At 37.0% G+C, this 24,509-nt stretch overlaps 1 protein-coding gene across 4 annotated transcripts in view; it reads left to right on the top strand.

The window, feature by feature from the left end:
• The window catches only part of ATG10 (autophagy related 10), an 89,260-nt gene that overhangs the window by 17,037 nt on the left and 47,714 nt on the right, over positions 1-24,509 (top strand). The gene's annotated exons all lie outside the window — the stretch shown is intronic.

Below are 24,509 nucleotides of genomic sequence, written 5' to 3'. Positions count from 1 at the left end.
ACAGAATTATATTTTGGTTTGACCAGCGTAGGGTATGGAGATGTAAGATAGCCACCTGAATAATGAGTAGTATTTTTGGAAGCCCAGGTTTTAAAATGTGCTTATGTTTTATGCCCCTGCATATGTCATAAATTGGTGATAGTGACAAATGGGGATGGATGGAGTGAAGAAGAATGAGCCTTGCTCCCAGCACTCTGGGTGGCATTGCTGCACCAGCTTGTTGGGCGGTATATGCTGTGCCAGGTGTGGATTAGTTTGCTCCCTCCCAGAGTGGCGAGGGAGTCCTGAGGGAGATTGCAACACCCTAATCATAATTTCAGCATTTGACTGCTCCAGGGGCAGTCTGATGATGTGCTGCCCTAACTCCAGCCAGAGCATTGTCTTTTTGTCCAGACTCTGTTTTTCAAATATTTATTACATTCGCTCACAAACAAGAAACAGGACACTATAGTATTTGTCAATACTGTTTTACCACAAAGGAGACAAAATTGCAATCTAGTCAGTTGTTAGCATTTTACTTTTTATAGCAAACCCCAAAATACTTCATGTTGCCAGTCTTGCATATATGCCTGCTTCTGTTTCTTTTAAATTAAATTGTACTGGTACAGTATTATGCTCTAATTTTCTAGGGACAATGCTATCTGTGTTGGAGCAATGCCCTTATTTTGGCCAGGTGCCTGTACTTTGTAGCAGCATTATATGATCTGTCTTTCAGTGTGCTTGGATGCACAGAATCACAGAATCATCTGGGTTGGAAAAGCCCTTGAAGCTCCTCCAGTCCAACCATGAACCTCACCCTGACCGTTCCCAACTCCACCAGATCCCTCAGCGCTGGGTCAACCCGACTCTTCAACCCCTCCAGGGATGGGGACTCCCCCCCTGCCCTGGGCAGCCCATTCCAACGCCCAACAACCCCTTCTGCAAAGAAACACTTCCTAAGAGCCAGTCTGAAATTATTTGTCTGCAACACACCGGTCATGTTGGCTTGGAGTGAATATTGCAGATTTAGGGCCTTAGAGTGAGCAGTGGCTTCCTGAGAACCAGGCAAAATGGCCAAACTTCCACATGATGCTGCTGTGCAGAAAATTCATTGTTACTGTCCTTTAAGCTGTGAGGTGTAACCGTGAGTTTTGTTTCCTCCCCAACACCATCTCATTATTACTGTCTGAATTGTTCGCATGGATCACTCTCAAGATACATGAAACAATCCTTTTTTTTTTTTTGTAACAAAACTATTACAAAGAACAGTTATTATTTCCTACTCTGGTAAAAGATGCAGTCTCATACTTTCTTCTGCATGCTAAATCTTTCTGTACCACAAATCTTATTTATTAGACTTGTTATTTAAAAAGCAGCCATTGATGGTCTTATGTTAATATTGTAAAGATAGCAATTTAGCTTTCATATTGAGGTCAGAATGTGGTGTTCCTCAAGGATATTATAGGGTTATACTGTGTAATCAGTGTGTGATTTTGAGGTATAGTCCTTCCTAGATACAACTAAATAGCATAGAAGTTGCTTGAGATTTAGGAAATTCCACTGCAGGAAAATATGATCTAGAGTTAATGAAATATTTTATTGTCAATAATAGCAATAACTTATCTTTCCTTATACAGACAAACACATGGTGAGGAGACACTGCTTTCTTACCTTTTTGGAGTCAAATCTTAGTATATGTCCTTTAAAAATGTGGCTATGAAAATAAGACTTTTTCCTACTGAACTGGTATTCCGCATGATACTACCAAATCAGAGTGTTAAAATTTAATACTAATGTGATTATGAATGCCCCAATTTCAAAATTACTATTCTAGTTTACAATAGAAATGAAATTGGTTCTGTGACTTTGTATGAGATACAGGTGTTTTCCTGAATGAGTGAGACAGTATATCTTTAATGTATATCAGGTAGTTTTTACTTGAATCCAGCTTGTTAATATTGTGTAATCTTTCTGCCCTGGTTTGCCAGGGACTAGTTCAGACATTGCTTAGACATGCTTATTGACAATTTAAATGAGACAGTCTCACTTCTACTGTATACAAGATACTGAAAGCACGTTCTAAGCAAAGGGGACTTGATTAAATGTTCATATATGTTTGGGGACAGGAAAATACACTGCTTAGCATAAATGGATGTCTGTAACCAGGAGTATTTTGCTCAATGGGTAGCTTTCTCATGATGATCTGTGGTGGTAGCAATGAAAATAAGTAATTTGAATTCACTCAAGCATCTTTTACCATTTTTCTCAGTATTCTGGAAGAAGATGTAATGCCATATGCTAAATAATATTTAAGTTGCTTTCTTGAAAAGAAAACAATGAATTGTGAAAACTCCTTGGGATCTTGAGATAGCCATTTCTGGGGGTAAGTGATAAACTAAGATGCAGAAAGGCAGACGGCTGTAGTATAGAAGAGAGAAAGCTGTGGCTTGTAAGAGGCTGAAGACTTGTCCTGTAGGTAATAGATCATACTTTATCATATAAGCTTTGTGTCCATCTAGTGACTTTTGTAACATAATCATTAGTATTTATTTCCATCTGTATTTTGTATTTTTCCCAATTTGATTGCTTGCCAGTAAAATTTCTTTCCCACACAGCTGAACCTAGCTTGCAGACTGACAGGGCTCAAAAAAACACCTTCAAAGGAAAGCACATTAAAAAGCTTAGAAATCACCAGAAAGTGTTAACGGCTCTGTTGGCTGTTACACAATGGGATGCAGGAATTGCAATAATGTTCTTCTTCCATCTGGTGCCTGCAAACTTGCTGTTTTCTGAGGCATTCATTGCTGTAGCAAACTGTTCATTTATTCATTCATGTGTAGTTGCCTGTTATTCTTTGGAAAAGATTTGGGTTGAAATCGGCTCAGTTCTTTGTTACAAAAGTGCTCAGTGTCAAACATATTACAAGAAGATGTCAGTCCAAATGCAAATATCATCAAATTTCAAAGCATCTCCGCATGTTGTATATATTTGGAATGTACTGTGAAGGTGTAGTCCCAGGAGTGAGGATCTTGACTGACAATACTCAAAGGAAAATCATGCAATATCTGTGCCAAAATGTCTGTCTTAGAATGAAATTTCAATTTCCGTTTTAAATTTCCTGGCTTATGTTAGCTCACATCCCGGCCTTAAATTTCCTTCTTTTCTTAGAATCTCTGTAGTTATTTTCTTTGTTACATCTGGACTGGTTAATTTTCAGGACTGTGAGATAGCTACTGGTTGGAAGGTGTCACTCTGAGAGAGAAGAATGGTTTCATGATCTAAAGGATGGGGAAGAACTGGAGCCGGTGCTTTTCACTCCCAGTGGCAAAAGAAGACAACTTCTGGAATGGGCCTCCTCATTTCCTTATATTGGTTGCCAGTTGGGGCAATATTGGGGTTGCCAGTTTTGTCACTTTACTGCAGAACAGGGACCATGTAGGTCCTCATGAGGAATATTTGGAGGAAACATGGGCCTCAGCCTGCTGGCAGGATGAGTATTTACAGCTTTCATAGGAGAAGCTTCAGAGTTCTGTTAGGAGGAAAGCGAGTGAAGACAGGGACAGGACACTTACTTCTTATTGCCAGACCAGGAAATAAAGGAGCTGATATGTAATTTCTGAGCACAAACCAGTCAAAAATGTCCAACTCTTGGTCCTCCCTGAACATCTGAAATAACCGTGCTCATATGGCAAGAGTCTTTGATGATGTTATCATAGCAAGACAGGCTTGCCAGGTTAGCCGTCACCTGTCTTACCTTCTGTTCTCCCAGAATTTAAATTAATCTCTTGAGTCCCGCAGTAGGGAGCATGTAAGTGAACTTATTAACAGTTTTCCTGAAAGTATAGGAATTCCTAGCATTCTGCCCATTTTAGTTAAATGTCATATAAAAATATGCATCTATGCAAATCTTGTCTTGCTTTCAGAAAGTGTGAGCAACAAGGGGGTGAATTGAGACTGTGCTGGAAACCTTCATTTTGGTATATGGAAACTTTTAGGTGCTTTACGATGTAACTTTTGTCTTTTTCACCCTTTTCTTGAAGGATTTGGTGTTCTCTCTATTGATCTAACTATGGTAGCTCTTTATGGAATTTGTCACTGTGTGTTGTATACCTACGTGCTACAGGTGCAGTGACTGAAATACTAACCAGCAGTTACTGGACTAGAGAACCCTTGTGAAGAAGGAGCAGTTTCCATCCACTATTGGTATGTTACTTGTGGGAGAAAAAAAATCAGTATTTCACAGAAAGGAAAAGGCTCAATTAAGCGAAACCCTTTTGGTCTTATAGCTAATGAGGGAAGTTTGAAGAATAAGCTGTAACTGGTAGGATGGCAGTACTGCAGAAAAAATTTGGGAAGGTGTAAATGATGTACAGATACATAGCATTACAACCTGTGCAGTAAATGTGCTTATAAAAGTTTCTTTAAAATTGCCCTGTGTGTTCTCCCTACACAGTTTTAAAATGTTCACATCCTGGCCACTTTTTACAATTTGTTAATATAATAGGCTGATAACATGCACATTTCTGTTTCAAACAATCAGCTACTGCGTTACAAGATCTCAAAATAAATCAATAGGAAACTTCATATAAAGTACAGTTTATGCTGAGGTCTTCTCTTACGGATTTCAGTATTAAAGATATTTAGGATGAAAGCATAGCTCCAATAGGCAGTAATATGGAAAAGCCTGTGGTTGTGAGTAACAGTTTTTTGACTGATGTCCTTCGGAAATGACCTTAAGAGGTCATACTGTCAGTCTCTCACTCCACCACAATGTATTTTCAAGTTGTTTGCCAAAATCAGTCGCATCTGGCAGAGATTGTTCATGTTCTGAAGATACTAAGTTCCTAATAAGCTTTGCAATACCAGTGAGTGAGATGGAGAAGAAAGGCACTGGTAATAACTCAAGTGACTGATTTCCACCCAGGGCTAAAGAAGAGGCAAGGGAGGGATGGAAGCCATAGTGAGATCCTGAGGTTTATTTAGCCTGTGTCTACATCAGTACTGTGGTTCAGAGCAATAGTGTAGTTTTGGAGCAAAGCCCCCAGCTGTCCCCTCTTCCCCTAAGTTGGATGGTTTGGTACACATGAACTAGATTTCTTTGGGAGGAAACTAACTTAAGAGATTTGTTCCAAGTACGTACTGCATGGGCACCAACTCTCAATGGAGATATAAGGGTCCAAACCAAAGACTGATTTTTATGTACAGCTTTGAACCATGTGTAGTTAATCTTTCAGTTCAGAGAATCTGGCTATGTAAAATCTTGGAGCTCCATACACTGTAGGTTTTGCGGTCTCCACCAAGTATGAATGCCCTTGATCTATTCGTGTAGTGCTGTATTACTTGCTGATGCAGGTGTAGCCCTAAGTGACTTAGTGTACCAGCACTTGTGACCAGTAAAGTAGTCCTAAAATAAGGACCTAAGTTCCTGTGTAGTCAGTGGAGAGCAGTATGTTCTTTTGAGTATCTCTAAATAAAGATCTTGTCTGCTTGAGTTTAGGCAGCAGTTATGCAGACATACATGGTCTGCTTTTGGACACCTTCAAAGCCAGTCATTTCTTCACCAACTAAATTGAAACTTAAGCCCTGAATCTGAATTAATGATCTGAATTAAGTGTTTAGCTTAAGCAAACTGAATTCCATCTTCCAGCTTCATTAGTTCTTCAGCCTGTGAAATTTTTCTTTTCCCTCCTTTATGCACTGCTCAGTCAAATCCACCCTTTTGGGATGTTAGCAGATAATACTGATCATGTTAGAAGTGAGGTGTTACAAGAATCAGTAAAACATGACTGAAGATCATCCCATTTTTGGCATCTGGACCATACGATTTTCAGCAATCTCTAGAAGCTAAGTGTAGGTTTCTGAACTGACGAGATACTTAGCAGTGGTGAGTCCTTTACCTATCTTTACTGGAAGGTTCTGAGTACATTGTGCTGTGTAAAATCAGGCCACACAGGCACTTAAATAGAAACCTGCTAATGTAAATCTAAGTTTCTGATTTTGAGGGTTTTGTTCAAGATTAAGGCAGGGTTAATTGTCTTGAGTAGGTTTGCATGAATGAACACAAGAGCAAGAAAAAGCTACCTATGTGAAATCCTAAATCCCCGGTAGGATGCATGGAATACATTTAAATGTATCTCCTTTGTAGGATACTTGTGCTTCAGCAGTGTTGCAGCGTGTGTTTTAATGTGTGTTTAACGTATATTTAACTAGTCCAGTGATTAAGATGTAGAAATGCATTTAAAGAATGATGGAGGAGAGTATGCAATCAGAATTTTGATCCCGTGGACTGGTTTTAGCTAGAATTATTTAGCTTTCAAAAATAAATATTACAACTGCAGCCATTTAAATACAAATGTAAATGGTAGAAACTCATGAATTTCTAGGTTTTAAAATATTTTTATTTGCTGTTTGTTGTTAGATGCTTATTTTCATGTTCCCCAGGTTTTTTCCCACATTTTGAAAGGGTAGAAACATACTTGCCTTTTAATATCAAAGACATAGTTTTTGTGTAAACCATAACTGCACAAATTTGAATTCTGAGAAAAATATTAAACATTGGAAAGATGAGAATGCAAAAGGTCTGCTGTACCAAGAGTTAGCAAGGTATAATACTCTCCTTTGGATTGTTTTGATCTGATTTTGTGTGATGTGTGTTTCTGTCTCTGCCCTTGACTCTACTCAGAAATTCTTCCATCAGTGGAATGATGTTAACCACATTTGAGCAAGGTAGAGGTTTTTAAAGATAATTAAGCTGCTGTAAGTTTTATGGAATTAAATGACTGAGTGGAGGACAGAGACCATAAAAGTTCTCTGCCTGAGGGAAAACTTGCAGCATGTGCTGATAACTTACTATGTGCCAGAGAATCCACATGAGAAAGACCTTAGAAATTTCCCAGCTGAAGGAAAAGCCCTGTCCTTCCTTGGACCTAAAACTCAGTTGACCACAAGATGCAAATCTGAAGAAAGGAAAAATCAATCAGATAAAGCATTTCAAAATAATTCAAGGTAATTCTGAGTGTACAGTATTTAACAAGCAACTTGATGAGCAATTTCAAAATGTTTTGTCATGTGGATTTGATGCACTATGAAAAAACAAACATAAATTGATTAAAGAGCTACGTTTACATAAATAAAAGATTGGGTTTTTGCTATTGAATGTTTTTCCCCCCTCTTTTCTGAAGTACCCATGCTTTGGGAAGATGGAGAGTGCATATGTGTAACTGTGAGTAAAGTCTGCTGATGTGCAGCCTTGTAGCCCTGTCAGAATGTGCTGGGTATATGGATATTAAAACATTGCAATCTTTGGTGAAGCCCAGCATAGCTTTAGTTGATACAATGTCTCTCCGTGTGAACAGAAGATATGAAGGACTGTGAGTAGTAAAACTGTGCTGAACCTTTCTGAAAGTTCTGAAGGCAGTTTTACCTCTAAAAATAGCTGAGTTTAGCGTCCTTTTTTAAAGTCTTCTTTCTGAAAACTGCCCAGATACTACTGTGACAGAAATATTGGTAAAAAGGAAGAAATAGAAAAATAACATGATTGGGGTTTTTACTGATGTCTTTCAGTTAGTGCACTTCATTATTTTAAATTGAAATCCCTGTTGTAATCTGATGCAGTTATTTTTCTGTGTCCCCACAGGATTTTATTTATCTCGTACTTTCAGATTTTGTCCATTGGTATTTTAAACTATATCTGAGAATTTACTTCTACCCGTTGTTTTTCAAAGGCAGACCTTTATTATAGATCTAACTAGGTGTAAACAACAGTTTTATAAGAGTCTACTGTACTGACAGCTGGTTATGTTGTAGATGTTCCAGTGAATGGTATCTCTTTTTTCAGGCAGGTCTAGAAATCTTGCTGTGATGAGTTGTTCCCTTAGACATGTGGAGTCCTTCACAAAAGACAGCTCTCTTCAAAGATGTAAATAATATATAATTAAAAAGCATAATCAGTTTTCTTTAGTGATTGAAGAACAGTTAATAACTGTACATGAGTAATACAACAAAGTGCTTAAGCAAATAAAATCAAAATCAAGTGCCTTGAAAATTTTAAAATAATAACTATTAGGAGCTGAACACTTAAAACTTTGAACTGAACTTACTAATAATATGTAGACAAACAAGGAGTGAATGGATGAATAAGCAACAAGTGTTAAGAGTAGGAGGGAAGTGAGCTGATGCAATACTTCGGTAGGGAAGGGGATGAGCCCATTCTAGTCAGTTAGAAACTACTTTTAGAGCAATTTCAGAATGCCAGAAGTTAGATTACAGATAATTTCCTTTTCAGGATCAGGAGAGCAGAATGGTGCATTTTCCCTCCATTTTCTTTTCATTTTCATCTTTTGATCTGTCTTTTAAATTTTCCCGTACCAGTATCAAAGAACAAGTATTTAAAAATATCTTATCTCCCGACTGTAAATACAGTTGTATTCATCTGGTTCTGAAATAAAATATTTGTTCTTAAATAAAAATTTAGTAAAACGCTAGAAATTCAAAACATTGATTAAATTTTATGATACGTATTGAACTAGCCAATAGTGAATGCCACTGAGAGTGGGGAGAACCCTCGTAAATGGGTTCTCTCACTAGACTCACACAGTTTGCAGTTACATTGCAAATAACAGAGAAGAGATAAAAAGAGAAAACATTTTTCAGATGTTTCAAACATCCATGTTTCAGACATGGCTGTAACAAGGAAATAGGTTGTAAGCTGTTCTTCAGGGACCTTCTCTTTTTGAAGGAGTTATAAGTGCTTAATTCTGAAGGCAGAGTAGCTGTTATTAATGCATTACTTTGTTAGACATAATCAACCTCGTAGGATATTTTGTGAACCCAAGCAGAGTGTCATACTAACATGACTGCGTTCTCTCTGGTACCTGAGCCATCTCTCTAGAAGTTGTGAACATGCCTTTGCTGAAACAGATGATTCATTCTGATAATGTCAGGAAACCAAACAATATAATAAAATGAGTGCAGACACTGAATAGTTTCCATCTGTCCATACCTTCCCTGTGTTCAGTAGTGTGTTACTCCCTGTATTTTACTGTCAAATAAACAGGAATACATATGATCCTTTCTCTTTCCTTATTTTCCATCTTTCCTTTTGCTGCACTTTACAGTGTTTTGTTTGAGTATTTTTAGTAATGGTAGATAAATAGCAATCATATCCTTAGTATTTGGAAATACAGAAAGCTTTTTCAACACGTCTCCAAAAATAGGTTAGGAAAAATATTTATTATGGAACTAGAAATCAGTTTTGGAGGATTTACAACTTTTTAAGTTAAAAGAATAGTTGAAACAAGAAGTTTTTACCATGTCAATAATAGCATTTGAAGGCAAAATTGTAGAATTATTTTTCCCCACTAGTCTGTTGGAAGTAGTTTGTTGATAACTATGGCATTACTAAATTTAATCATTCCTCTGGTATTATTTCTAAAAATGGTAAGAGTCTTCTCTGTGTAACAGCTGATGGATTTTTTTCAGCAGTTGGGTTTCTTAATGAGCAAAACCTGAAACTCTTTCGGATTTGGTTTTAGCATGTAGTAATTATTACAGAATAGCTAGCCTTAGAAAACAAGCTTGGATGCGTGTATCATGAACTGATTCTGTTTAAAATAAATAGATGGACAACTTAAGTATTTACATTTCTTAATTTCCAAGGACAAATTGTAATTTCTTAAAGATGTTTAATGATTTTGGCTGAAGCATGCTTTGACTTCCTTTCAATCAAAAGTGCAGGATAGTCTGAAACCAAACCATTGTAGCAAGATCATTAGGAAAATAAAACAACCTTAAGGGATGGAGCAAAGGTATAGCTTAGAGGTTTTAGATATAAAATAAGAATTCCCCAAAGGAGTACCTGCATTATATCTTGAAAATAGGTCTGAAAAGATGCTAAGACTGATGTCAAAAGGTTCTTTAACCTTGCATATAGAAAGATTAAAGGAAGAGAAGGAAGCCCAGGGAAAAGACTGCAGACAAAGTTATATCTTACTCTCTCTACCAGGTAAATGGAAATAAATTCCCATTTTCAGTAAAGATGAGTTCAGAGAAGGCAGGATGGCTAATGAAAATGGGGGTGTATTACTTCGATCGAAGGGGGAAGCAAAATTTGAGAGGTCATGAAGCAGAAGGTAAGAGATAACTTCTACCCTAGAATTCCTGTCATGTATCTTGTCGTGTTGGGTGATAGTGTTGGAATGCAAAAAGAGAAATATTTTTTTTTTCTATTTAAAAAGGCAAAAATCTATAGGTTTGTTAGCCTGACATTAGTGATATTCAAGGTTTTTGAATAAAGAAGAAATAAGTAAAGGTTGAAAATGGAAATAGAATGGAATGTAAGATGGGGTTACAAAAGATAGTGGATATATTAAACCCTTATCTATTATTTGGCAAAATAACTGATTTTTTGGAGAAAGAAAATTCAATGCTTCTAATTCATTTAGAATTTAGTAAAACTTTTTATATTAGTAGCACACAAGAAAACAAAGCTGACTGATAATAGCACAAAAATTTCCCCTCAGACAAATATTTTAACTAGTAATTGTAGTACAAGAAGTAGGAGAGAGTAAACTAAATTTACTGATGGCAAAATATCTGGAGGCCTTGTCAAAACATCAGAAGATGAGAAGTTCCTATGGAGAGAACTAGAGGACCTTGAAGACTGGTATAACAGAAACAGCATGGAACTTAGTGGTGCAAAGTATAAGGTCATGTACTTGGGGAGTGAGGATAAGATAAATCTGTTTCAGAAGCTTGTGGCTCATTAGTTGGAGATGACTGAGGAGAAATAAATGGGTGGTTTAGTTGATGATAGGACTACTGTGAACTGCTAATGGACATGAATGAAATAAAGACAGTTTTAGGTTCTGTCTGGGTGTTGCTCTCAGCTGAAGTTGGTTGAAGACTCATCTGTTATGCTGTATGTTTAATTTCAGTTACTCCCACTCCAAAAAAAAAGGGAATTAAAAAAAAATAGTAGAATTGTTATGTTGATTGGGAAAATCAGATTGGGAGAAGCCTGTCTTATGAGAAAAGACCAGAAGAATTCATCTTGTTTAGCCTAGAAGAAAAACAAAGCCTGAAAGGAAATATAATTTATCTCTGCTAATACATTGAGGAAAAAACGTTTGAAATGCCAGGGAATGAAAAAACTGTTTAAACGAAACTAAAATGTTGGCACTGGAATTAAAAGTTATAAACTGAACTTGGATAAATTTGCACTCGAACCAGAGGAGAAGTGAGATGCTGAAACGACTTTCCAAAAGAAACAATTGTATCCTGAAGTCAGTTAGTTGTCAGATAAAACTATATAAATTTAGTAAAAGACATTATATGATGTTTGATAGCTGTGATAATGAGATACTGAACTTAATGACCCAGAAGGTCTCTTGCCCTCCTGTTTCATACATCGTTATTGTTTTTTGTTATCCATGACTGTGGTGAAAGACAGGTATTTAGAGTTAATGCCTCTGTCTGTCTGTCTGTCTGTCTATCTATCTCTATCAGGTTTTGCAAGGCTGCTTGGAGGGTCAGAAAATTAGAGCAGAGATTGTTCAAGAAGGCATATTTTCCCCTGTAAAACAGGACTCTCATCTTTACATTATCTGTGTGAGAGATTTTCACTTTTGCCCAAGATAAAGGGTCCTAAAATCCTGGGATCTGATTTTGAGAAAATACAATCCTCAAAATCCCTCAGATTTTATTTTTTCAAAACCCGGCTCCCAAGTTCTGTTTTCATGTGAAGTTTAGCTAGGAATTTCTCCTTCTTTTATGTCCTTCCAAATCAGAGAGGTACTTTACCTTCACAGCAGAGGAAACACAGGATAGAAAATACAGGAAGTTTATCAAGAATTAGGCTAACAATTCACTGTGCTAACTGGCATTTTCCCCTTATTGTTTGTAGTCCTGCTTCATCACTGGGAGTCTAGCATACCATGGGGAATGCCTGTCTTAGGATAAGCTTTCAAAAGAAAATAAGGAAATAATTTGGTTTAGTTGGAGGAAGTGGGCTGAGAATTTGTGGGTGAGATTGTATGCATGGTCACCCTTCATATGTGTGAGAAAGAAATCAGGAGTGTTTGCTACAGATGGACTGCAAAGAGGAACATGGAGAGAAAATCTGGGATAAGCAAACAGTCATTGGTATGGACTAGGATTGTTCCCTGCTAAAACTTAATGATGGTACACATTGCTTTTTATTTTCCCCAGAGACTGAACGGGGACCTTTTGTGCTGCCATGGTTGTTGAGCCCTGATACTGCTTCTGAGAAGTAATGCTAAACAGTGCCCATGGTCCTCAGGTACTTATGTCCACTTCGTAATGAACATTACACATTTAGGAATTGTGATGAGACCAACAAATTATTAAATCCCTTTGGTTGCTTTTGTTTTTTGTTGTTTTTTTTTCCCCCCCTGGGATTAGAAATGTGAGTTGTCATAGCCATTTGTAGTATATCAATGTAAAAATTACATTCTTATCCGATGAAAAGAACTAGGAAGTGATTATTAAGCAGGGGAGCAGAGGGGATGAGAAGTCCTATCCTGAACACAAAGCAGAGAAAGCGAGTGGAGAGAGCACTGCTCGGAGCAGCCTCAAAAAGTGAAAACTTGGTCTAGGCTCTTGCAACTTAGATTTAGAGCTGGGCTCTGGTGGATTAAAGAGGGAGGATGCTGCAAGGTTAGTCATTTATTTCACCTTTGTAGCTGAGCTTTACCTTGAATGAGAAAAACACTCTCATGGCTAAAAATGCTATTTTTAATGAAACACAATTTTAGGTTCTCCATAGCTTTAGATTTTTACCTTTTTCTTGGCATTCTTGTTCCTATCTTTGTTACCAAGAACATAATCTTTTGCTTTCTTTGGTGAAATTTGTTTTCATTTGTAAGTCATCTGGTGTTAAAAATGAGCAGAACTGACAGACAGACTTTTCCAGAGAATATATATCCTAGGAAAACAGCATGTAAAGCTGCCAAGCAGCAGGGATCTACAACCTGAGAGAAGGTTGGGATTTTCTGGAGTTGGGCATGAAACCTGCCAGCTGGATGGGTCCATGTGCACCTGGTATCAGCTGCTGACTGGTTGGAAAATGTTGTGGCAGGCAGGGTACAGGTGGAGTAAAGCAGAGCCCTGGGCAATCCCTCAGATCATTACATGCTTCTGCACACTTGCAGCTTCAGAAAAGCACTTTTTACCCAATCTTTACAAAGGGCTGGTATTCAGGAACCATGTTACGAATTGAAGTGTATGTGCTATTAAATGGTCCATATTAGTTACCTTCTAGTGGCCGAAAGTGCAGTGGTTTGGAAAAAGAACAAATGTTTTTGAAAGTACCATTTTATATATCTGTGCTGAAAGCTTGCCCTAGAGAAATAGATGAGTTTTGAATATTAACATTGTTCTTAACTTCCCTTGCCCTTGTTCTCAACCCCACGCATCTTCATGAACTTTGTTCAAGCTTATTATTTTACTTTCATGTTAGAAAAATGAACCAATACATAGTAAGGAGTTTGAGGTGAATACTTTTTTGATAATGATAAAATGAAGACTGTGTAGAAATCAGCTACAAAAGTGTTGAATTTTCATTTCCTTTTTCCTAAGCCAGAAGACCATTCTGCATTTTTTCAGAAATACCTTCACTTCTGTTTCATTTTTTTATACAGATGTGCTCAGCTGCCTTTATCTCTGTATTAGGACTAAGGCCAGTAGTTCTGGATTTGTGTAGGCACTGATCTTTTTGGCCCATATTGGTGTTCTCCTGCTAATGTTCCTCGAAGCCTCAGGAGGATCCCCAGGAGACAAAGCTGTAGCACATATAAGGTTTGTATATATTCCATACAGACTTGTAAAAGCCTATGTTTCGTCAGGTGTGCCTGTTAAAGCACGTCCGTGCAGCCACAGGAGGCGAAGAGGATAGATGATCTTTACAGTCAGTGTCTTAGTAGAGGTTTGTACTGCAAAAAAAAAAAAAAAAGATAACCTTGATTATAGAATTATAGTTTTATACGAGAAAATCTAATATTAATGTGCTCTTTTTAGGTTAATTTTGTCTGAGTGACTCAGTTCTCAATGTGATTGGCAATCAATAGCAATAACATGAGCACTAAGTCATGTTTCTTCATCAAAATGACAAGCCTCAGAGCAGACAGTATAATTGTTTGCTTTTCTGCACAGATAGAGACATGATTGCTCTGCTTTTTTCTAAAGAGTGAGTTCATGGGGGCTGAAGAAATTCATGTGTAAAATACCAGAGATTTATGTAAGAATAGGGAAGTGCAAATATAAAACAGAATGGGCATTTAAAAAGTCATGCTAAACATTCACAGCAGTCGCTAATGACAGGTATTTTATAAATACCCTCTAGAAATTTGAGACAGAGTGGAGCTTCTAGGTGGCATCTCAGAGAGGCTTGTTAACGTGAAAATAGAACAGTGTTAAGTACATACATAAATGGTCTTTTAGGAAGAGAAACAAGCATTTTGGAGTTTATGCAAGTAATGTAACTTATGCAACTGCTGTTTCTCAACAGTGTCTAACCTTAAACCTTAGAACCAAAATAAAATCTCTAGTAATTTTTTTAACTTCCCAACATGATATATGATTTTTCCTGTTTTCTTGAGTCTTATCTCTGTAATAAAGAATTAAATATCACTATTCTCTTTCTATTTATAGTTAGCAAAGTTATATATTTCTGTCTAGCATCTTATTTTTTTTCCTGTGTGTTCCAAATGTTATGTATCTTCTGGCTCAGTTGTATGTGTGTTACTTAATATCTGCAATATCAACAAGTTCCTTCAATACCACTGTGATTAAGAGAGAAACCAGAAAAAGTTAGTTATTTTGAGAGCACCTGATATCAAAGGGTTGAAAGCTACAGAAATCTTGTTGAAGGCCAGATTGTTTCTCACTATGAAATTTCAAGACTGTCAGGAGGAGGAGTGGGGCAAGGAGACTTAATGGTTTTGAGATGGAGCTAGCATCTCTAAGAGAATACATGGTGTATGATTGCTGTGCAAGACTGGTACTAGGCTTGATGCTGCATCCTGTTCCTTGTTGATGATGAGCTAACTCACATTTCAAGTATTTCAATTAAAGTGTGGGCAGGGGTTTTATCTAACATTTATGCATTTTGGAAAACCTGGACCTCAGTAAAGCCCAACATGCAATCTGCCAGGTTAACATCATTCAGGTATTCTGCATGTATTTGTACATTTTTTCCTTTTTGTTCCAAATCAAACGGAATTGTGTAAAACCTTCATGTATCATGAAGGCTGCTCATGTACAACCACCATGGACCATGGCAATACAAAAAAAAGCAATTACAGTATAGCTGGTCAGTCTGTTTTAGAAAGCTGATGCCAGCCCAATTTTACACACACATCATCCTTCATAATTTTAAGGAAATATATGTATGTTTACTTGTTGTTATAAAATTCATGTTTCTTTTTTCTTCCCATTTTCATCTTTCCTCCAAAGATTATGTTAAGAATTAAGATCCTTCTACCACAGTTTTATGTAAAAAAAAATTAAGATTCTTTACCAAAAGGAAAAACTATGATTGAAGAACTAACAGTAATGCTAAGAGAGGGAAATATGGAAAGAGAATTTTTAATCAGAATATGTTAAACTCTGTTTTACGTATGCTTTCGGCACCTACTTCTGTGATTAATGCTTATTGGAATAGAAGAGAAATTTGTGAAAGAGTTAACCCTCTCAGTGTTTAAATTGTACTTCTAAGTTAAAGATACAAATACATCTTGCATCTACTGTTGCTTCTCTGGCATCAAGTTCTGTGCCTGGGTTTACACTGGAAGTTACTTACAAGCATGATAATATTAGTTTTACAGGCACAGTCATACGATTTTCCTTGGTTATATCTATCAATACTCTTGCACCAGCTGAAGAAGTTCACAAATCTTTGTGGTACCAGGTTCAAGTATTACTGCATTTTGTTCTTCAAGGTTGCTGAAAACTAAATACTATTTTTGCTGATGGAGGGGCTTTCAAAAGCACATTGTCTAGTAGTTCACAGAACAATTTGACGGTGTTTTTGTCCTCAAACTTAGGTATTTAGTACAGAAACTTATTATTCTTCTTTAAGTTCTTTGTTAGATTGTTTCAAAGCACATTTTGACAGTGACTAAAGCTGTGAAGGCCCCAGAATGTATTATAAGGTTGTCTGAGACGTGTTTATATTGTCCTGTGATTAAAGGTAGTGCCAGCCTTTGATAAACCATTAGGCATGGTTTGTACTGATTTCAATTTTAAAATTAAACAATTACAAAAAGAATTTTCTAAACATGTTTTTTACCACTGAATGATTACAGCTTGATAATGTTTGATCTTCATTTTGGAATGTTTGGTTTTGAAAACAAACCCATCTTTAGTATGTCTTGTGTATTTTACTGCCATTCCTTGTACAAAAGGTTGCTAATGTTCATGAATGGTTTACCTACTGAAGCTTCAGAACTGGTTTTGAAGTTATTTTGCTAAACTAGTGAGTTGTAAGGTAGCTAATTCTTGTGTTGTGTGTTTGGAAATACACAGCATTTTGGCACTACAAATCAGAATAATTAAATTATACTCTCAGCTCTGTTGTGAATTTACCACGTAGGTTTGATCAAAGCACTTCACCATTCTGCCTCAGTTTTCACAGAGTAGCTTGTGTTTGTAGGGAGAAGAAGTTAAAACAAAATAACTTGGTAAAAGAGTAATCTGGATACAGAATGTGCAGTGGACTTTGTAATGCTACTCCATATTAAAAAACCTCCTTATAATATTCAATAAAACTACTAAGGCAAGAACTTTACCTTGCATTCATCCATCATTGCATTGTAATGTTTATTTTCCTTTCAACTATTCCCAACTTAAACAAGGAATAGATATATTTAGGACCTTTCCTTTCCCTGTTATATCTTGGTCTTCCTAGGCTTATTAGTGAAAATCTTGCCTAATTTTTTTTTTTTAAAGCTGGAACTGTAGAATAAGCAAACATGGTGCAACTTAAAAAACCCAAAATCGTATGAGTAAAGATTGTGAGGATAAAAATCTCAGGACTGAGCTGTTTGGTATTTATGTTACAGGTGATTGACCTATACTTTAAAGTTAGAACAAACTGTACTTCGCAATAGAACTGTATGTAACCAATTTTTTGCAGTGGTCTACATTCTTATTCCATGTGACACATTAAAACATGTAGAATTAAGTAAGGGATAAATTTGACCCCATTTTTTTTGTTTTTATTGTCATCCAATTTTAATTTTGCGGTTTTCCCTGAGCAGAGAAGAGGGGGAAACATTATGTTGCCCAAATGAAACACAGTATATGATGTGAGGAATTCCTACTGCATGTTCTGTAGTAATGAGAGCATGTTTATCATTATGGATTCCCCTGCTGCACGTTGTTTATTCAGCTTGAGTAGCAACCATGTTTTCTATTTGAGTACTAACATACTGTATTGTAAGTAGTTATGCATTTCTCTGGTGACCCGTATCTCTGAGCAATTGGAGGACAATTCAAAAAGAAGAAAAAGAAGTGGCATTAGAGGATGACTAGAGGGCTAGCTCAACCCCCTCTACCCTCAAATTTAGTTTGAAATACAACTTCCTGTTGGAGGTCTGTGTCTCTAGTGGGAGTGGGAGGAAAAAACTATTTTTTACTTACTGGATGTGTTCTAAGTGCTGGAAAGAGTGGAACAAGTTCATGTGAACATTTATACTGGAGGGAAGATCAGGAACATTGTTTCTAATTCCATTGAAATACTGGCACTTTAAAAAGCTCTTTTAGAAAAATGAAAGAAACTGTTTGGAGGTGTCTCAATAATACGGCAAGTCTGCACTGAGCATGCTCTACCAGGAGGCCATACCAGCAAAGTGCTGCTGGTGTGGACATAGTTCAAGAGCCACCGTTAGTGATTTCTGCTGCGGTAGTACGTGCAACCATCCCTGGCCCCAAATGAGATGAACTTGGCTGATAAAACCACAGATTTTTCCGTATGACTGCACCTCCTGCACCGTATTAGAGGCTGCTGCTATCTCACTTCACATTATTGAGCAGCTTACGTGTTTTAGGTGATATATGAGGCAGATCTGTAGAGATGGTGGATGCTTTAGCTCTACACCTTGGGGACGGGGCTGTTTTGAAGTTAGACCTTTGATTTTATTTTAATTCAGATTTATGTATTGTCAGTTGTTTTCAGAGGCAAAGAACAAAACTGATGTAACTGTAGCTTTCTACGTGGCGAGCTGCAATAAATTGATTTTGGTTTCACATTCTGTCATGTAAATGCATACTTCGGCTCTTGAGTTACTTTTACAGTATGCTCAGTATGTTCACGTAGTAAAAGCCTTGCAAAAGGATTTGAAATGTCCCTGGTATCAATATGAAATAAATGGATTTTCTTTGACTAGTAAGTGGCTTTATTTTTCTTTTTTCAGAGTTGTGATAGAGAATTTTTTAATGGAAAATTCATTTTCTACAAACTCAAATTTTCTTCAGGAATTTATTTTTATAATTAGACAAATTAAAACAAAGGATCAATTTAATCCTACTGAAAGTGTGACAATGTATTAATTTTTTTTGAAAGTTTTTTTAGCAACAGTTCAAGAATATGCTGCATTGCCCAGCAGAGCTGTATTTTTTACATCTTTCCTCACCAATGCTCTGTTGGGGAAAATGGCATTATACTTTTGGTGGTGTAGTATTTCCTTTGACTATATGGCCATTGGAGTAGTGAAGTGCTTTTGGATGTCTTGAGGTAGATATAGGCTGGCTGGAAACCCTGTTTAATGGGTGAGAATTGGACGTGCATTAGGTTATGCACACTACTAGGATTATCAAACTGAATGTCCAGCTGATTCTAAGTGAATTGGTTCAGCAGATTTATATGACACACTTTAATTTGGAAATACTGACATTTTATTTTTTAATATTTACCATCTCTAACCAGAAAGTTTTTGTCATGTGAAAAATACTCATATTTAACTTTTATGTTGATGAAAGAAAAATATTAAAATACTGGAATTTCTCATGAAATGAAAATTGCAGTATTTGGTCAGATCTCAGCATTTTGAGTTCTCTTTTCTTTGTGTAAAACATGGTTGAGCAAATGAGATATGTGAAGTGTGGGGGGAATCCTTAGTTGCAACAGGAGAATGAGGGGCATTCATCTTTTGATTTGTTGATACTGTCAATACTTTTGTGACAAACAGGGAGAGTAGAGCTGAGATCAGCTTGTGGGTAATCTTCATGTGGCAACACTTGTGTTATAAACTCTATTTCCTCTAACAGCTTCTATCTTCTGCTCTATTGACCGTGCTTCCCAGCTTTGTATCATCAGCAAAATTTGTCAACAATCTCTTTCTTTTGTGCTCAGGTTATAAAAGAATATTTTAACTAAGATGACTTTACAGACCTATTTTAGAGGTGCTTAGTTAGTCAACTGTCTCCTGGTCAATAATTCTCCTTTTAGCATATCCCATTATTACCTCATCTTTTCCCAGTATTTCTCATGTATTTCCCATATTTCTTATGTATTACATTTTTAACATAATCCCCATCTTCTCCAGTTTAAATAATAATTTCCCATTTGGCACAGTATCAAATATTTTACTGAATCCAGACAGATTGAATCTCCTGCATTTCCTTGTCCAGTAATTTAGTTATCTTATCAGAGGAAGATATCAGGTTAGTTTGGCATGCTCTTCCTTTGGTAAACCTATGTTATGTTTTATCCCAGTTTCTATATAACTCTATATGTTTAATTATTATTTCCTTCAAAAATGGTTCTAACTCCTGTATACACTGAGGTTAGACAACAGTTACCTAAGTAGCCTTTTTTCCCCCTTTCTTAAATGCACATACTTCATTTATTATTTTTCATTCGGGTATTATCACTCCAGCATGATTCAGTTATAAAAAAATCTTTCTGCTGGATCTGTACCTTCATGTTTCCAGACTTTTAGACTGGAGCTTGTTCCCATCCCCTTCCTTGACTTTCCTACCAGTGACCAAGATATGTCTTGGTCATCTATCATGGGATGAATGTACCCTCATCCTCATTAACTGTTATATCGTGCTCCCATCTCCTACTGCAGTGCTCTGAATGCACATACTGGGCACTGAGACAAAATCTGAAACTAGGCTTGGGGCTGTTCCTTTGTTATTTTTAATCTAAACCTCAGTCTTACTACATCTTTTCACCACTTTTTTCCTTGTTTTTCTTCTACTCATGTCTGGTGAGCCTTTTGCCATACGTAAGTGTAAATCCAGCTTGAATTTTGGCAGTTCTTACTTTCTCCTTCTAACTTAGACTTCAAGATGTAGGTTTTTTTGCTTGCCATTCCTCTTTTCTATTCTCTGTAGGTAATTTTTGCATACTGTTGTTATCCTTTGTGAGGTGATTATTCAGTCAGTTAAGTCTGCAGCTTTATCCTACAGTGAGGTTTTTTTCAGTGGTTCAGGGTGTAAATTTTAGGCAGTTTTTATATCTCTGATTTAAATAAATTTGAGCCTTTTCCAAATTCCAGTCCTTCACCTTTTTAATTTGGCTGCTTTAACACATTATCTCCCTTAATTTCTCAAATATTTAAAAAAATCTTAACATAGATTTAGAAAGGTTTATCATGGACAGTTTCTCTCAACAGATACTCAGTACGGGAGGATCCATAAAATACCTGTTCTGTGATCATCTGCATATTGCAGGCCAAAAATATCATACAAAGTGAAGATCTGTTGTAAAATACCAACAGCCTTTTCTTTAATTTGTAAATTCCTAGCTGATCCTAGAAAGCAGAGCACACTCTGATCTTCTGCCCAAAACGTTACAATTTCAGTGATCTCTGCCAGTCTGATGGAGAGATTCCCACCTGATTTGCAGTCTTGCAATTGGTTGTTTTTGAGAGTTTGAGCGAGATGTAACAGTCAGATAAACTTAATATCATGTATGCACCTCTCTTGAAATCTTCGAGTCGGATTTATTTTACATAAGCAGCTATCCTGTAATCATCTTGAAATGTTGTTAATCCACATAAAAGTATTTTTTTGTTAATTCAGCGATGTTTTCGTGAAGTATCACATCTAAGAAACAATGAGTCTTGCCAATATTAGAAACACTGCCTCCTGCAGTTCCTGGCAGCACTAATCTCTCTAACAGTATTTAAGAGATTTCTATCCAAATAAAATCCTATTGGTCCTATTTGTACTCTTATAGACCCTATTTTTATAATTCTTCCCCCAGATGATTTTTGACCCGAGATGAGGTATCTTCATCTGTGTGACCTGGATTTCTCTGCAGCATTCACAGCTGGAATATAGGCACTGAAAGTGTTTTCTCTCAAAGGGAGAACCATATCTTCCTCAAAGCTGTGCACCAGCCATCCACCAGAAGTCTCTGGTTCTTCCCATGTTGCCTGAGTTCTTGAATCAGTGTACCAACACTGTGAGTGGTTCCCTTTGACCTCTCCCCATCTCCTGTATAACTCAAATACAGCACTTTCACTAACTCTGAACACTAATTTCAAGGATCATACTTCCTCTCCGCTAATAACGTTTCCAGCACTACTACTACCTTTTTTTTTTTTTTTTAACTTTTATTTATATTTTACTATTTCTTCACTTATGGTTTTATTCTCTGTTTGGATAACAGACAAATCTTTCACAATACTTTTCTCCCGATTTCCTGTTTTAAAACTTAATAACTATACTAGACGTGACTGTAAACATGAGTGACCCATGTTTAAATGAAGTCTTTTTGTTGAGTTAAATCAGTTTTGTGTGAATAGATAGACTAGATATTAGGAAGTATTTCTTTCCAGAAGGGGTTGTTAGGCATTGGAATGGGCTGCCCAGGGAGGTGGTGGATTCCCCATCCCTGGAGGTGTTCAAGAGGCGGGTTGACACAGCACTTAGGGATCTGGTGTAGTTGGGAACTGTCAGTGTTAGATTAATGGTTGGACTAGATGATCTTCAAGGTCCTTTCCAACCTAGATGATTCTGTGATTCTGTGAATACCTACCAATGATGAAACATCCCCAGACCTTTCAAAGTTGATCAGTAAATTGTCTGCTGATCAACACTAAGAAGTTATGCCTCTACCTTCCTTCCCTTGAAAAGGCAAATCCCACAGAATCAGAGAATTTCCACCGAAAATTCCATGAAACATTCATTTCTTTGAGCATTTTCCTCTGCCTTCTGTTGTTGTTTGTGAGTCGTTTCTGTAGAAAAATGCATTTATGGTTGGTCTCAGTATGAGGGGTATGCAGTGCAGTTTCCCATGCTTTGTCTCCATCCGGGGCTCGGAAGTCACATATTGAGTGACAAGAATAAAGAGTGTGGTACCTCTGCTGACTCTGTGTCCTGTGTGCTGAACGAAGTGAAGAGTCCTTTGGGAAAAAACTGCTGTCTGCTATAAATAAAAATTCCCCATCTTTACACTGATGCTGTGCATAGATGTGCAAACATTTGTGAAAACGTATGCATTGATACAAAAAGCCAACATTTGCCTTTTTCTCTGTAAACTGCATACAAATTCGACATATGAAAGATCCTAGTACATGGGAACAGATTCTTACAGCCATAAATTCTTGATCTGCTCACACATTACTTCCAGACTCAGCAAAGTCAAAAATGCAGAGGTCCTCTTTTACCTGAAACTTAACTGAGTAGGGACCTCAGCAGTACTGTTTGAAATGTCATATGGACACCAGGCCTTCATTCTAAAATTATTCCTTCAGGGATTGCAGTTGAGTTGCAGAAACCTATAAACAGAAGTTAAGGAAAAATGAATTAAATTGTGTCTTTGAATTTGGTGTAGCACTACCATTCATAGCCTCTGCCTTATGAATAAAGTTATCATATAGGATGTTAAAAATATATTTAATGTATTTTTAGTTGCTTTTTCTTCCCCTACTTCCTTTGTTTCCCACGTGAGTGAAGTTTAATATTTAGGAAAGCATGCTCTTAGTTGATTCTAGATTAATTCCTTTACATAACCAGAAGTAATTTAAGTAGTAAATATCTTGCCGTTTCTGTGGGACCCTATTTGGGGTACATGCAGCAGCATGCAGTATAATAAAAGGTTCTTTCAGCAAATGTTTAGGAAAATACTTTCCAAGAGATCTGCACATGATTAGAATTACTGAGTGCTCTCCTCTTTGGCTTCCTGTTTTGGAATTAAACGCCTTCGGGACACTTGGAATATCTCAGTTTTGAAAAGCAGCAGCAATTTAACCAATTAAATACTTCATTGTCTTAGCTATGATTTCAGTTAGCTGTAAATAGGGAAGAATATATGAAATAGTCCCCGAGATACCTTAATCAAATTGAAGGAATAAATTTAACTCCAGTCACCATAGAGTAGCTTTTGAGGGAAATTAGAGCAGAAAAAATGTAGCAACAGTCAAAGCGACATTCTGGCTCTTTCTCTGCACATGTATACAATTACTAGCTCTTTCCTCACTTCTTGTATCCTGTGTTTCCGATGCTGTGGGATACTGAGCGAATCACTTTCTGATGCAGTCAAGGAGATTGGGGCTGCGGAGCCTCTCATGCTTTGTGCCCTCTGAACACAAATATTGCCTGCGGAGGCTAGCACAGCATGGTGTGTCGTTCACCGGGGCCCTGAAGTACACGGGCTCTGTTCCCTGCTCCAGCGAACGTTTGGTGACTCGTACAAAGTGGAACAGGAGAGACGTCACCTCAAGTGCTTTGTGGCTCGGTGTCTGAAGTGCCCTTCTGAGGGACGAGGATTGCGCTTTCCTGTCTCCCCACGCGGAAGGAGGAACTGTGCAAAATGGGTGAATGCATCATTGAGAGGGAGGAGGCAAACATCAGCTCTCCTTTTCCTTCTCAAGTTTTCCGCTGCTCCCAAAAAAGAAAAATCTGAACCTTTTTTTGAAACGATTTGCTAATTGCTTGAAGTATTTTACATTGCTTATTTGTAAAGTTTGAAGGACAATTTAGATATGCTTGTTGAACAGTTGCATACAGAACAATCTCTTCAGGTCCCTCCACCTAGTACTGAGCAATTCAACTGCAAGAACTCCTTAAAATGAGATAAATTAATGTATTTAACAGCTCACCATTATGTGGATTTTGCATCTGTGTAAAATTTCTATAGTAACACTATACATGAGCTTGGCCAAGTCTAGTTATGTGTGTTCCATTTCTTGATTTTTGTAAACCATCTGCTACAGTGGTGTTGTCTGGTCATTGTATTTATGTAGTATTGTTGACCATTACAGGTGTTTTCCACCACATACACGGTGGAAATATTTGGGTATTCCTAATTCTGTACTGTCAATTCTTGTCAAATAAAGCAGAGTTTGCGTGAAGATGAAGGCTGTTAGAAGATTCAGTCCAGACAGAAACATTGTAAATAATTCATACAAATTGCCTACTTGGCTTTAATGAGTTGTAAAGCAAATGTCAAATTCTCAGTTTTGGAGTATAAGGTGCAGTTGTATTGAGTAGTACAAAACTCTTGGTGGTGTGTTATTATAGGTGAGATCCTTTTCTACTTCTGTATTTTCTTTATT

The sequence above is a fragment of the Strix uralensis genome, chromosome Z, assembly GCF_047716275.1.
Source record: "Strix uralensis isolate ZFMK-TIS-50842 chromosome Z, bStrUra1, whole genome shotgun sequence".
Lineage (NCBI taxonomy): Eukaryota > Metazoa > Chordata > Aves > Strigiformes > Strigidae > Strix > Strix uralensis.
Note: the sequence above shows the minus strand (reverse complement) of the source record. Positions and strands in the feature narration are given on the sequence as shown.